This window comes from Galeopterus variegatus, unplaced genomic scaffold, assembly GCF_000696425.1.
Source record: "Galeopterus variegatus unplaced genomic scaffold, G_variegatus-3.0.2 Scaffold3423, whole genome shotgun sequence".
NCBI lineage: Eukaryota > Metazoa > Chordata > Mammalia > Dermoptera > Cynocephalidae > Galeopterus > Galeopterus variegatus.
This window is the reverse complement of record NW_007729534.1, coordinates 39,498-52,759: the sequence shown is the minus strand read 5'-3', so window position 1 is coordinate 52,759 and position 13,262 is coordinate 39,498.

Below are 13,262 nucleotides of genomic sequence, written 5' to 3'. Positions count from 1 at the left end.
CAAAGTGTACCCAGTTTTGGTTAGATGGAAGAGCAGGTTTCTGCAATCTGCTGCACAATATGATTATTACTATTATTCATTATTAACCCTGGTTAATAGTAATATATTGTATATTTCAAAATTACTAAGAGTAGAGTTTTAAATGTTCTCACTACAAAAAAGATACATGAGGTGATGAATATGTTAATTAGCTTGATATAATGATTCCACAATGTACACACATATCAAAACATCACATTTTGTCCCATAAAGATATGCAATTATTATGCATATGTCAATTAAAAATAAAAATTTAAGTTAGGGCTGGCCCGGTGGCACACTCGGTAGAGTGCAGCGCTTGGAAGCGTGGCAGCGCTCCCGCCGAGGGTTCGGATCCCACTTAGAGACTGGTCCGCTCACTGGTTGAGCATGGTGCGGGCGCGACACCGGGGGTTGCGATCCCGTTACCAGTCACGAAAAAAAGACAAAAAAGGAAAAAAAAAAAAATTTAAGTTAAAAAATTTGTCTTTTAGGAAAAAAACATGAATGGGAAGTCCCAGGCTTGTGCCCGGATCAGCTGAGTGTCCTGTGACTTGCTGTTGTGTTTTAGGCAGGGCCCTCACATCTTTGCACCCCACCACCAGGGGGCGCATACTTTATTATTTTCTATTCTGAGATTTGGAAAGTGCTTTGGGTGCAGGGTAATTTGGGGTTCCTTATTTTTTTTTTTTTTAAATGATATCTCTTCCTTCATGCTGCTGCTGCTATTTTAGTTCAACCAGCCTGATTCCAGTTAAAAAATAGTTGGCCATTCTAAGTGCATTTACAACTTGTGGTTTCTTCCCCCTACCTTTTTTTTTTTCCCCCCAGAATTTTTTTTGGCATGTGAACTGGAATCGTTTTTGGTAGGGCTGCCAGGTGGGACATTCTTGGAAGAAAGTAGCACATCCATTCAGTTAAATAAACCCTTATCATGTGCATCTCCCATGTGTTAGCACTCAGATCTGCTTGCTTGTGGCCCCGTGAAGTGCACTCTGGAACTGAATGACTTCATATGGGAGGGTCAGTGGGACAGAACAAAGGTCCCTATGGCTGTGGCTGGTCCCGAGGCCTGTAGCCATGTTCATGATCTCCTTCCTCTACCTCCCTCCCAGACTCTCTCTGGCCTTGACCAGCACTGCTGCTTGTCTAGGTTACAGCTTGCTCTGAGTCCCTGTGCTATTCTTGCCCTGGTCAGGCTGCAGATGCTGCAGTCACCTGCTCACTGTTAACACTGGGTGTGAAAACACCAAGAAATGGCCTAGCACATGCCTTGAGTTCCAGACATGTGCCCCACTGTCCCCACGATCTGGCCTCACAATAATTAGGGTCAAGTGCTCTGGCCAGGGGAGAAACCCTTTTTTGGCCTGGTAGTCCCCCGGCTGAGGAGTTCAAAGTTGTAGCTCACTGCACCTTTCCTGTGTCCAGGTGCCCTTAGGTGAAAGTGCTCCCCTTTTACCGACCCTAGCGACTGGGACCTCTACATCCATCAGACCCTAATGTCTTGAAAGCTGGAGATACAAACTCTGAAAATGGTCACCAGAAGAGATGATGAGTGGGGCCCTTTCTATTTCTGCTCCCTTTGGTTCCTGGACTGTGTGATCCAGTTACCAGGGAACATCAGCGATCAGCACAGACCATATCCTGGGGGGAGCACCCCAAGTCTGCAGAGACTGTTCCCACACTTGGGACACTCAGCCTTTTATGGCCACTCTTTTCCTACTAGGCTTCCCACTTGTGGGTTATGCTGTATGTGAAGGGACCAAGGGACTCTGTGGTCACGTGCCCATGGTCACACCTCTTTCAATGTAGAACAGGACCTTGGATCTGAGGTGATGCAATGCCAGCTCTCACTTTGATAAGTCAGCCTCAGGAAGCCCTCAGTTAGTGATGCTGGTAGAGGCACTGTGTGGGGAAGCAAACCCGGATTTGGAGTAGGGACCAATAATGGTAAACTTGAATTAGTGGTCCCTCCCGGATAGAAGCAGCAGCATTCCCAGATGCGATATGTGCTGATTCCAGAATCCACAAAGGCCTGCCAAGTGCCGTGCCTTTCTATTGGTGGTAGAAAGGGCAAGTTGTAATAATTCGTCCTTTAACTTAGAGGAGACATACTGGCACGGCCCAGACCACTGGACCTTGGGAAACTTTGCTGATATGTCAAGCCCCTGAATCTTTGTGGGGTTCTTTCTCACTCTCTGGCTTGCACACGTGGTCCTAGGTGTCCACTTGCTGCTTCCTGCTCACCAGGCCAGTTAGCATGATGTCACTCATGTAGTGGGTCAGTGATGTTCCACAGAATGTCAAGGTCCCTGTAGACTATATTATGACAGAGGGCCTGGTTGGTTGCTCAGTTAGTTAGAGCACGGTGTTGATAACACCACGGTCAAGGGTACCAACCAGCCACAAAACAAAGAAACAAATTCAAAAGAAAGCACAAAGTACATTATGACAGGTATAGGAGGGTAATCACAGCTCTGGGATGTGAACATGTGCTGCTGTCTTTCTCCTGTAATTATGAACTGCTTTCCATCCTGTTTGTTGATGGGGATTGAACAGACCACACTTGTCACATTGGTAGCCACATATCAAGTCTCAGAGGCTGTGTTGATCTACTCTAGTAAAGATCCATCTCTGTGCTTTGGCTACCAGGTGGCTAAGTCCACGGCAGCTTAGTCCCCGTGACCTGGCTGGTGTCTGTATGGCCATGAAGGTGAAGTGGTGTAGGGAAAAAGAGAAGTAACTGGTCAGGATCCCTCAGGGGGGCTTGGAATCTTGTGGAGCATTTGATGTAAATGATAACTGTGCACTTGCACCCAGGTGTTCCTTGGCTATTGTCTGTGGAGACAGTAGAGATTGTGGAGGAAACTTTGACACAACCGTTACCCATGGAGGTGGAGGCTACACCTNATTTGATGTAAATGATAACTGTGCACTTGCACCCAGGTGTTCCTTGGCTATTGTCTGTGGATGCACGTGGGCACCCAGGTGTTCCTGGGTTGTCTGACTTGTGCCCAGATATTCCTGGGTTATTGGGCTTAAGTATAAAGGATGAATGGCTTTGATACACAGTGCCCTCGGGATGCCCCTGGAGGCCACTAGGGTGGCTGCTGCTAGCTTTGTGAGCTTGCATCTGAATAAAGCCCATTAATTTTTACCTGCAGCTCCTAGGATCTTTTTCCTATTACCTAGCTCGTGGACCTTCAGGTGAGGGGTTTGTGACCCAGTCTGTACAATGGGTTTGAAGGGTTTTGGGGCCCTAGCCTGAGCAATACAATTGGTGTAGTTGTTGTCAGGATTCTGAGCAGGTAAGGGAGACAGTAGCCTCTTGGGAGGGGGAGGAAATGTGGCTACCCTTGAATATGTGGTTCCCGGTGGCCGCTTTCCTGTTGACCAGGGTCTGGCTGCTGCTCACTATACAGCAAATCAATTGAATTTGCAGCAGAAAGCAGACTTGCTGGAAGCATGGATACTTGTCCTGGAGGATGAAGTGCAGCAACAGGTCATCCCTGCTTCTGACACTGGAGATAATGACAAATCCAGTGGTGAGCTGGGGGAGACCATGTCTCCTGGCACTACCTGTTGTGCATCAGAAAGTGAAGAACGAGCAGCCTATGGGACCGGGCGGACAACCAGGGGGCAACCCACAGGTGACCCAGTTTACCACCTATGTCCCGTATACCCAGGTCGAATTAGTTGACTTGGGGAAACAGTTCTGGCAGAAACAGGAAGAGCCCCTGGCTGCCAGGCTGCTGTTGCTATGGGATCTAGGGGTGGATGACATGATGTGCTCTGGTGAGGAGATGGAATTTCCCTAGCCTCTGTAGGGAAAGTGAAGATAAATGGTCAGGGTCCTTCGGGGATTTGGAGTCTTGCTGAGCATTTGATGTAAATGATAACTGTGCATGTGTGCCCAGGTGTTCCTTGGCTATTGTCTGATGCAGATTCATGTGGGCACCCAGGTGTTCCTGGGTTGTCTGACTCATACCCAGGTGTCCTGGGTTATCAGACCTGAGTATAAAAGACATGGCTCTGGCCCACAGTGCCCTCCACTCCTGGCATGCCCCCGGGGCACCACAGGGAGGCCACTAGTGCTGCTGGAGGCTGTTGCTGCAAGCTGTTCCTGCCAGAGCCCCCAGGATCCTCTGGGAGGCCACTGCCACTGCTGCTGATGGCTACTGTAAGCTGCTGCTGCTGCTGAGGAAGCTGAGGACTGAACTCGTGTCATCTGCCAGTGGCTCCTGGGATCTTTCCCAGTTACCCAGTGCGTGGACCTGTGTGTGAGGGGTGTGGTGGCCCAGCAAGGCATGTGAGGGGTCTAGTAACCCAGCCTGGCATATGAGGGGTCTGTGACCCAGTCTGTACAATGGGTTTGAAGGGTGCGTGAGCCCTAGCCTGACAATACAATTGCCATTGCCCCAACCATACAATTGGCTACATCGGTAGGATTCTGATGATTGCCCTAGCCAGACAATTAGCGTAGCAATACAGCCTCCATTACCACGCACCCGTCCCTCTGGCAGCAGCTACAGAACAGCCGCAGATATGCACCAGGGCAGCGTAATCACTCCTTAACAGACTGGGTGAATGCAGCTGTCTGAACCGTGTGGGTGAACACTGGAGAAATGCCCAAAACTGTGAGTAAATGGCAAACATATTCCAAATTGGTTCAAATAATTCGGGAGCTGGGGATGCGGCAGTCCGTGTTTAATGTGAACACCCATGGCCCAGATGACAAAAATTGTACAGGCAGCATGAGAGACATAGTGCTGCAAAATGCCCCGTTAACGTCCTTTGGGTCACTGATGGCCATAGTGGCCCCATACATTGGTCATCCTATACATGAAGTAATGACCATGACAGCCAGCTTGGGTGAGGTAGAGGATAGGAGACAAACAAAAGGGGTCCGAAAGGTGGCTAAGAACTGCCAAAGTCCTAGTAAGGATGACATACCCCATACTAGGTTGGCTGCACACTTGGGCCAACACCCCTAAAATGGACGTAGCTCAGACTCCCACTCTGTCTAAATGGGGAGCATATATAGAACAAAGGAGCACTGTGTCAATGAGTCCTCTGTCTAAAGAGTTGCAAACGGTGCTAGGACCAGTAGAGATTGTGGAGGAAACTTTGACACAACCGTTACCCATGGAGGTGGAGGCTACACCTTTCCATGAGGGACAGGAACCTATCACAGAGCAAACTTGGTGTACAGATGGCTCCAGCATTGGACCTTCAGCATCGTAGACAGCTGTTGCTGTCCAGCCCTTAACAGATACCATGTGGTATGAAAATGGCACAGGACAAAGCAGTCAATGGGATGAATTGAGAACAGTGTGGATGGTGATAAAAAATGAGGCTGGGCCATTAACCATCAGTACTGACAGCTGGGCTGTGTACAAAGGTTTAACCCTTTGGATTTCTACTTGGAAATATCAGTGGTAGGTGGTAGGCCACTGACCCCTGTGGGGACAAGCAGTGTGGAATTAAGACATGAGAAGGAAATAACTTTTCCATGTCACAGGACATTCCCCCTTAGCCAGTCCAGGAAATGATGAAGCCAATGCCTTGGCTAAGGTAAGATGGCTGGAGAGAGCCCCAGCTACTGATGCAGCCCAATGGTTACATCGATGAATGCAGCATGCTGGCAGCAAAACCATGTGGATGGCGGCTCAAAGATGGGCCCTGCCCATAAAATGGGAAGATGTAATGAAAGCCTGTCGTGCTTGTCCAGTGTGTGTGCTCAAGAGAGTCCACACCCCCAACAGGTACCTCATACAGATGGGCAAATAACTCGAGGAAGGGTGCCCATGACTTGATGGCAAGTGGATTTTGCAGGACTACTGTCAATGTCAGAGAATTCCAGATACATCTTCACAGCCATTGATATGGCTACTGGTCTTCTGTTTGTATGGCCTTGTAAGGCCCCAGACCAAGTAAGCACTGTGAAGGCACTGAATAGGCTTATGGCCATATATGGCCAGCCTCTGGTCATAGAGAGTGATAATGGAACCCAATTTACTGCACATGAGGTATAGAAGTAGGTTCCCAGTTGTCCATTCAGTGGAAGTCACATATGCCATATCATCCCCAGGCAGCAGGAACGATCGAATGGTACAATGGTCCTCTGAAAAAGGGACTAAAGTGGGAGGGGAGAGAGGGAGAAGGGAGGGAGGTGTTGGTGATGGGCCATAATAATCTAATACATTGTATATTGACAAAATAAAAATTTAACGAAAAAAAAATAAAAATAAATAAAAATAATAAAAAATAAAAAGGGACTAAGGCTATCCGCCCAACCCCCATCCCTGAAGGGGTGGACACGGTGGTTATGGCCGACAGTCAGGATCTTAAATGAGGGACCCCTGCAAGGGCAAGCCCTCTCCAGTGGAAGCTCTGTTGCATAGGGCTGCAGCACCTATTCAGTTGCAAGATACTACTAAGGATGAGCTCTTGAAATCAGGATACAGTAAGAATGGAAATATCTTCTTTCCAGCCCCAATCTGTTTGCAACAGGGACAAACAGTATAATGGGAATGGCCTTAGAGAATAGAAGTCCCCCATATATGCCTAACTGGGCCGTGGGGGAAAGGATTAGAAGAAGACTTGCGAGTTTCACCTTCGGTGACAAGTACCTGGCCTCCCCAAGTAAAGGTAACATGGCCTGGAACAGATGAGTGCTCTATTCCAAAGGGCACATTTGCATTGTCATTATGGCCAATTATGAGTTTCCCTATACTGTTGCATGCAGAACCTACAGATCCAACAGTGTTAGTGGATAATATATGGTATCATAAACCAGGTAAGACAGCTATTCCTGCAACCCTCCTTTCTCAGGATGGCAAACTGGCATGTATCCTACCAGAGGGGAGAGAACTCCCCATATTGATACCAATAACCTTTTGTCTTTTCTCCCATAGTATTGTGGCTGCAGACACCAGAGTTGACCGGGCACATACATACTTTCATGTGGCCAGTGTGTCAGCTTGCTGAATATGCACTGAGCTTCCCGTCAGTGTGGCTGCAGGATTCCCATGGAAAATCACCCCAATGATGACTACTAACTGGACATGTGCACAGGAGGGGTTTTTGTGGCTAATCGTTGAATGGATAGAACTACAGGACAAGCCTTAAGGCATATTGAACAAACAATAGGTTATATGGGTATACGGGTCAACTATCCCCACTAAGGGAACATCGTAGAAGATTCCTGTATGGCAAGGTACCCTGAAGGGGTGGATTGTAGTGAAAATAAAAAGCAAATGATCAGGGTCCCTCACAGGGGTCCAGAATCTTGCCGAGCATTTGATGTAAATGATAACTGTGCACTTGCACCCAGGTCTTCCTTGGCTATTGTCTGTGGATGTGTGTGGGCACCCAGGTGTTCTTGGGTTGTCTGACTCATGCCCAGGTGTTCCTGGGTTATCGGACTTAAGTATACAGGACAGAACAAATTGCTCTGATCCACAGTGCCCTCAGGATGCCCCTGGAGGCCACTAGGGTGGCTGCTGCTAGCTTTGTGAGCTTGCATCTGAATAAAGCCCATTAACTTTTTACCCACAGCTCCTAGGGTCTCTTTCCTATTACCTAGCTCATGGACCTGCAAGTGACCCAGTCTGTACAATGGGTGTGAAGGGTCTCTGGGCCCTAGCTTGAGCAATACAAGTAGTCAGGACTGTCTTTGGCAGTGGCTCCACTCTGCAGCCCCCCTGGGGTGCAGTGCTGCTCCTGCTCTACTTCTTGGCAGGTGGCATGGGGAGAGGGGAGGTGCCAAGGATTCACCTGGTGTGACTCAGTACTCCACCAAGATGCTCCACTGTTCTCATCCATTTACAGTTAGCTGCTTTTGTGTTCCAGGTCTGAGGAAGTGTCCTAGCAGTGTGATGGGCTTGATTCAAGATATCCTATCCTGAGACACAGAAGTGGAGCCTCACAGGTCGATAAACCCTCCCCACCAGCTTTATATTCCACACCATGTGATCCCTTCTTTCCATGGAACTTCTTAGCCCTGCAGCTCGTTCAGTGGGGAACCTGCTTCCTCAGACTCTGCTCATGCTGTGCTGACACCCAACTCAGTCACTGTTCTGGAGGCGTGGGGGTGGAGGTGCGGGGGGGAGGGTTTGGGCCAGGAGGAGAACACCTTATGAGGCACCATCCTCAGGTGAGGTCTGCACCTGTGTTGTCTGTCAAGTGGAGGCCACCCTCAAGGGAGGAGTGCTTCCTTTACTAGTCAGAGGGTTCAGGTGAATCTGGGGATTCAGGACTTTCAGGCACCAATATCCAAATGTCCTCATCCCAGATCCCAGGGCCTCGCTCCTTCCCTATCATGGTGCTGACTCTGGTGGCTCTGGCACCTTGCAGTTAAACACTGGGCTTAATTTTCTTTCTTTTTTTTTTTTTTTTTCCTTTTTTGTCTTTTTGGGACCGGCAACGGGATCGCAACCCTCGGTGTTGCCCCCGCACCTCGCTCAGCCAGTGAGCGGCCGGTCTGTATGTGGGATCCAAACCCTCGGCGGGAGCGCTGCCGCACTTCCCAAGCGGTGCACTGTAGCAGTGCACCACCGGGCCGGCCCCTCACTGGGCTTAATTTTCAACATGGCATTCCTCACACTGCAGGAGATGGGGATCTCTTTAAACAATTCTAAGGAGGCCTCTGGCTTTCACACCATGCAGGTGTTGCTAGATGGGTGGATGGAGCCTGTTGGTCTCTTTTTTTCAGGGTTTCCTGGGCATTTAGCAAAAGCAGCTCACTCCACAATCCTTATAATTACCCTTACTTATATTTCAGTGTTACTCACATTTCAGTGTTTTCCCTGCTACCTGTACTGTACCTCAATCCACAGAAGGCTAAGAGTCTTAGTCCTGCTACAGCTCCCCAGGAGCTGTCATTCTGTGCTCACTACAGCAACAGTTGGATCCTTGTTGCTGAGTGACTGGAAAGGTTGTCTTGGTCCAGAATCCCAGCCTGAGGGTTGGCTTTCTAGAGCCACTTCCAGTTGGGTTCTCTTGAAAGCAGAGCTTAAGACAAAGTCCTGTGAGATGTAGGTATTTATCTGGGTATGATCCTAAGGAACAGAAAGAGTAACATCCATACCAGATGCTATGGTTGGATGCTGGTGTCCCCGCTAAATTCAGATGTTGGAATCTGACACCTGATGTGATAGTATTGAGGGGTGGGGCCATTAGGATTAGGTTATGGGGCAGAGCCCTCATGAATAGGATTAATATGAGGGTACTTTGAAAAGTTCATGGAAAAATAGAATTAAAAGATAATACAAATCTTTCCATGAACTTTTGAAGTACCCTTGTAAAAGACCCTGTTTGCCTCTTCCCCATGAGAGGACACACTGGAAGGTGCCACTGATGAGGAATGGTCCACACCAGACAACAAATCTGTCAGCACCTTGATCTTGGACTTCCCAGCCTCCAGAACTGTGAACAATAAATTTGTACTGTGTATAAATTACCCACACAGGTATTTTTATTGTAGCAGCCTAAACACACTAAGACAACAGAGAAGGAGGAAAACCTAGTATCAGGGTGCATTATCAAGGTCACACCTTGACCAGCACAGTGTGACTTGCCTGTCTGGAGGGGGAGAAGCGGAACCTCTCGTCCAGTGGCTCCTGTCTCCCTCTGGATGAGGCTGTCTCCAGGCTACTAATATCTGTTTCAAGCCCTCTTCTCAACCCCAGAGAAGCAGGATTTAGCAATAGAGCATGCTTGGGGTGGGGCACTGCCAGCAGGCGATGAGCCTGAGACCACAGGAAATTGGTCATCGTGGCTTTGGCTGCAATCACAGGCAGTGGGGGCACAGACACGGGCACCAGATACATCTGCTACGCCACATGAACAAATGCTAGCACCTCTCTTAGGGCCTTAGAAGGGGCTCTGACAAGTGGAGGACCCTAAAGCTTAAACTTTTAGCTTCAGGGTTAATCTGCCTCTGCAGAGAGCTCACATTTGTCTGGGAGGTGACCACTGAGGAATGGTCCACAGGGGTTTGCCCTCCCCCATTTTCTCCCCCTTTCCGTAGTCCTCGCCTCCGAGTCGTGCTCAGCTTATCCTGCTCCTCTGTCCCACCCCATAAGTGAGGTGGAGGGCAGATTGGGAAGCTCCAGTCTCACCAGGGGGCTTATTAGGACATTACTGAGTTGTTTTTGGTTTTGTTTTGTGGCTGACCGATGTGGGGATCCAAATCCGTGACCTTGGTTTTACCAGCACCACACCCACCCAAGTGAGATAACTGGCCAGCCCCAGGACATTACTGTGTCCATTGCCTCATTCACATAAACTAGGATGAAGAGGAAAAATGCTAGCAATTTGCAGATAGGAGGAAATGCTCTGGGGGTTTACTCCAGGTCAGGGAGAAACTAGCCCCTCAAGGCTGCTTCAGACTTTCAAACTGTTTGCTTGAGGCAAGGGGGACACCTCTTTAGTCCTGGGGACTAATTCAGGCAAGTCAGATATTTGGAGGAAAGGCTCAAAAATAAAAGCAGAAAGGATGGACAGCACCACGAGGGCTGGAAATGAGTAACTCTCCAGGTCCATTGGGTTGGCTTCCGCTTTTCATCTTCCACAGAGTGACTGGCAGATGCACGCTCAGAATGGAAAGAGCTCATGCACCTATGTTTAGCATCAGCCCAGACAGACACTGCCAGGTCAGCCGTGGCCACAGGAGGAGGAGATCCTCCCGGGGTGAGGCGGGTGGTGGCAGCAAGTAAGGAAGAGAAAATGGGGAGGACGATAGGGTTGTAGAAGCTTCAGAAGAAAAGCCATGCAGTGGTGCCCCAAGCTGAGCCAGGCTGCTGGTTGAAGAACAGCTTCAGGGCTGAACAGCCTGGGGTGACAGCTAGATTCAGGAAAATAGGGCAGGGAAGAAGCAGAGCTTCAGTCTGGCAGAGGAGTGAATTTGGAGTACATGGAGTGGTGGAAATATTACCGGACTACAGGGGTCTGCCCCTCAGAGAGTGCACAACTGCCAAGACCAGAGGAGGAGGAAAAGGCTTTATTACTTGCAAGTAAGGAGAACACAGGATAGCTCCAAAGCAGGTCTCCCCAACAAGGGAAAGGGTCGTCTTTCACAGCCAAGATTCCCACCTAACTTCCTGCACAAGTCCTCACCGAGGTCCTCTCATGTACACGAACAATACAAGCTTGTTCAATTTGCATTGGTCGACTACGGCACATCCTTCCTTGTTGGTCAATTCTTTCTTTCTTTTTTTTTCTGACCGGTAAGGGGATCGCAACCCTCTCGGTGTCATCCGCACCACGCTCAGCCAGTGAGCACACCGGCCATCCCTATATAGGATCCGAACCCGTGGCCTTGGCACTACCATGGCCACACTCTCCCGAGTGAGCCATGGGGCCGGCCCTCTTGTTGGTCAATTCTAAAGACAAATTTGCACTTGGGCCTGTTATAAAGAAAAATGTAACTTTAACCTGCACTGTTGCCTGAAATGTAACTTTAACCTACACTGTTACCTGTATAACTTTAGCCTGCACAGTATAACTTTAACTTAACCGGCACAAATTGTTCCTGCAAGAACTTACTAAAAATGAGGAAAACATATCTAAAGGTATTTTAAGTGAAGCAGCTTTTTAGAGGTCAAAGCAGAACTAGACACACATTCCAAAGGCCAGCCGGTCTCAAGGACTAACCAGCCCTCTTATCTTCAGGACAGCTGGCAGAGCCCAAGTGATTAAAAAAAAAAATGAACAGTCCCTTATTGGGGTGCTAGCCTGTTAAGCCTGACCATGAATAAAGTCTTTGTCCAAAGAAAATGTATAAAAACTTCAATGTGACCTTTGTAAACACGCATTTTCAGCACTAAAAATTTAAATGTATCAGCTGCCAAAAAAAAAATATATATATATATATATACACACACATACATACACATACATGTCTGGGGGATTAACATAACACTACCTGAAAAATGAACCAAATTCCACATATTCCTATAAATCTTAAAACCCAAAGCTGGAATTATAATAAAGTTTTAGAAAATATCTTTAATGGGGCCGGCCCGGTGGTGCACTGCTACAGTGCGCCGCCGCTTGGGAGTGTGGCTGTGCTCCCGCCGAGGGTTCGGATCCCACATACAGACTGGTTCCCGCTCACTGGCTGAGCGAGGTGCGGACGCAACACCGAGGGTTGCAATTCCGTTGCCAGTCCTGGCCTGGTATGGGTGCAACACTGAGGGTTGCGATCCGTTGCTAATACAGACTGGTTCCCGCTCACTGGCTGAGCGAGGTGCGGACACAACACCGAGGGTTGCAATTCCGTTGCCGGTCCTGGCCTGGTACGGGTGCAACACTGAGGGTTGCGATCCGTTGCTGGTCACGAAAAAAGACAAAAAGGAAAAAAATATATATATATCTTTAATGAAGGAAAGGCAACTGCACTTACTACAATTGAAGAATAAGGGCTGGCGGTTAGCTCAGTTGGTCAGAGCTCAGCCTTGTAACAGCAAGGTCAAATGTTCGGTTCCCCATACCTGCCAACCACACACACAAAAAAAAGGGTAAGCGACAGCAACAAAGAAACCTACTCATGTGACCCTGAGACACACTCAGACCATGCCTATTGTTTAACCATTGCTTCCGCTTTCTTGCTGATGGAGCAGAGTCATGCAGCCTTGACCGCCAAAGAACACCTGGAACCACAGATCCTCCCCATGGAACCTGAAACTCCGGAGCCCTTTCAGAAGCGAGGGGTCCATTGCCCAGGCAGTTCAGTGCTGAAACCCACCATTCTATACTCACTGTAAATGGTACATGGCCAGACTTAGAGCCGGCCCAATCAAAACCTGCTCCCCCAATGCTTCTACATACCAACCTGTGCCCAGACCTAAATCTGGATTGGGGAGACAAGTTTGAGTCCTGCCTCTTGTCTCCCTGCTGGCCGGCCACACTATAAAGCTCTTGCTTCTCACAAAAGTCGGCGTCACAGTTTGGGTTTCTGCACGCATCGGGCAGTGAGCCCGTTGCTCTGAAGAGCAAGATCTACCATGGCAAAGTCTGAAAAATGGGCAAAGCTAATGAGATCCTAAATATCATAAAAATAACCTATTTCTATTTTTCTGTCTTCCTTTTGTCACCAGGATACCCCACAGTAAAACTATAAAGGAATGCCAAAGTGCTAATTTTTTCCCTTTAAGCTGTGTTTGCCTACGGGGAACGAAGGTCAGATACCCAAATCGCTGTAAAGAGAGAGCAAACAGTCACCAAAGCAGCCATTAGCT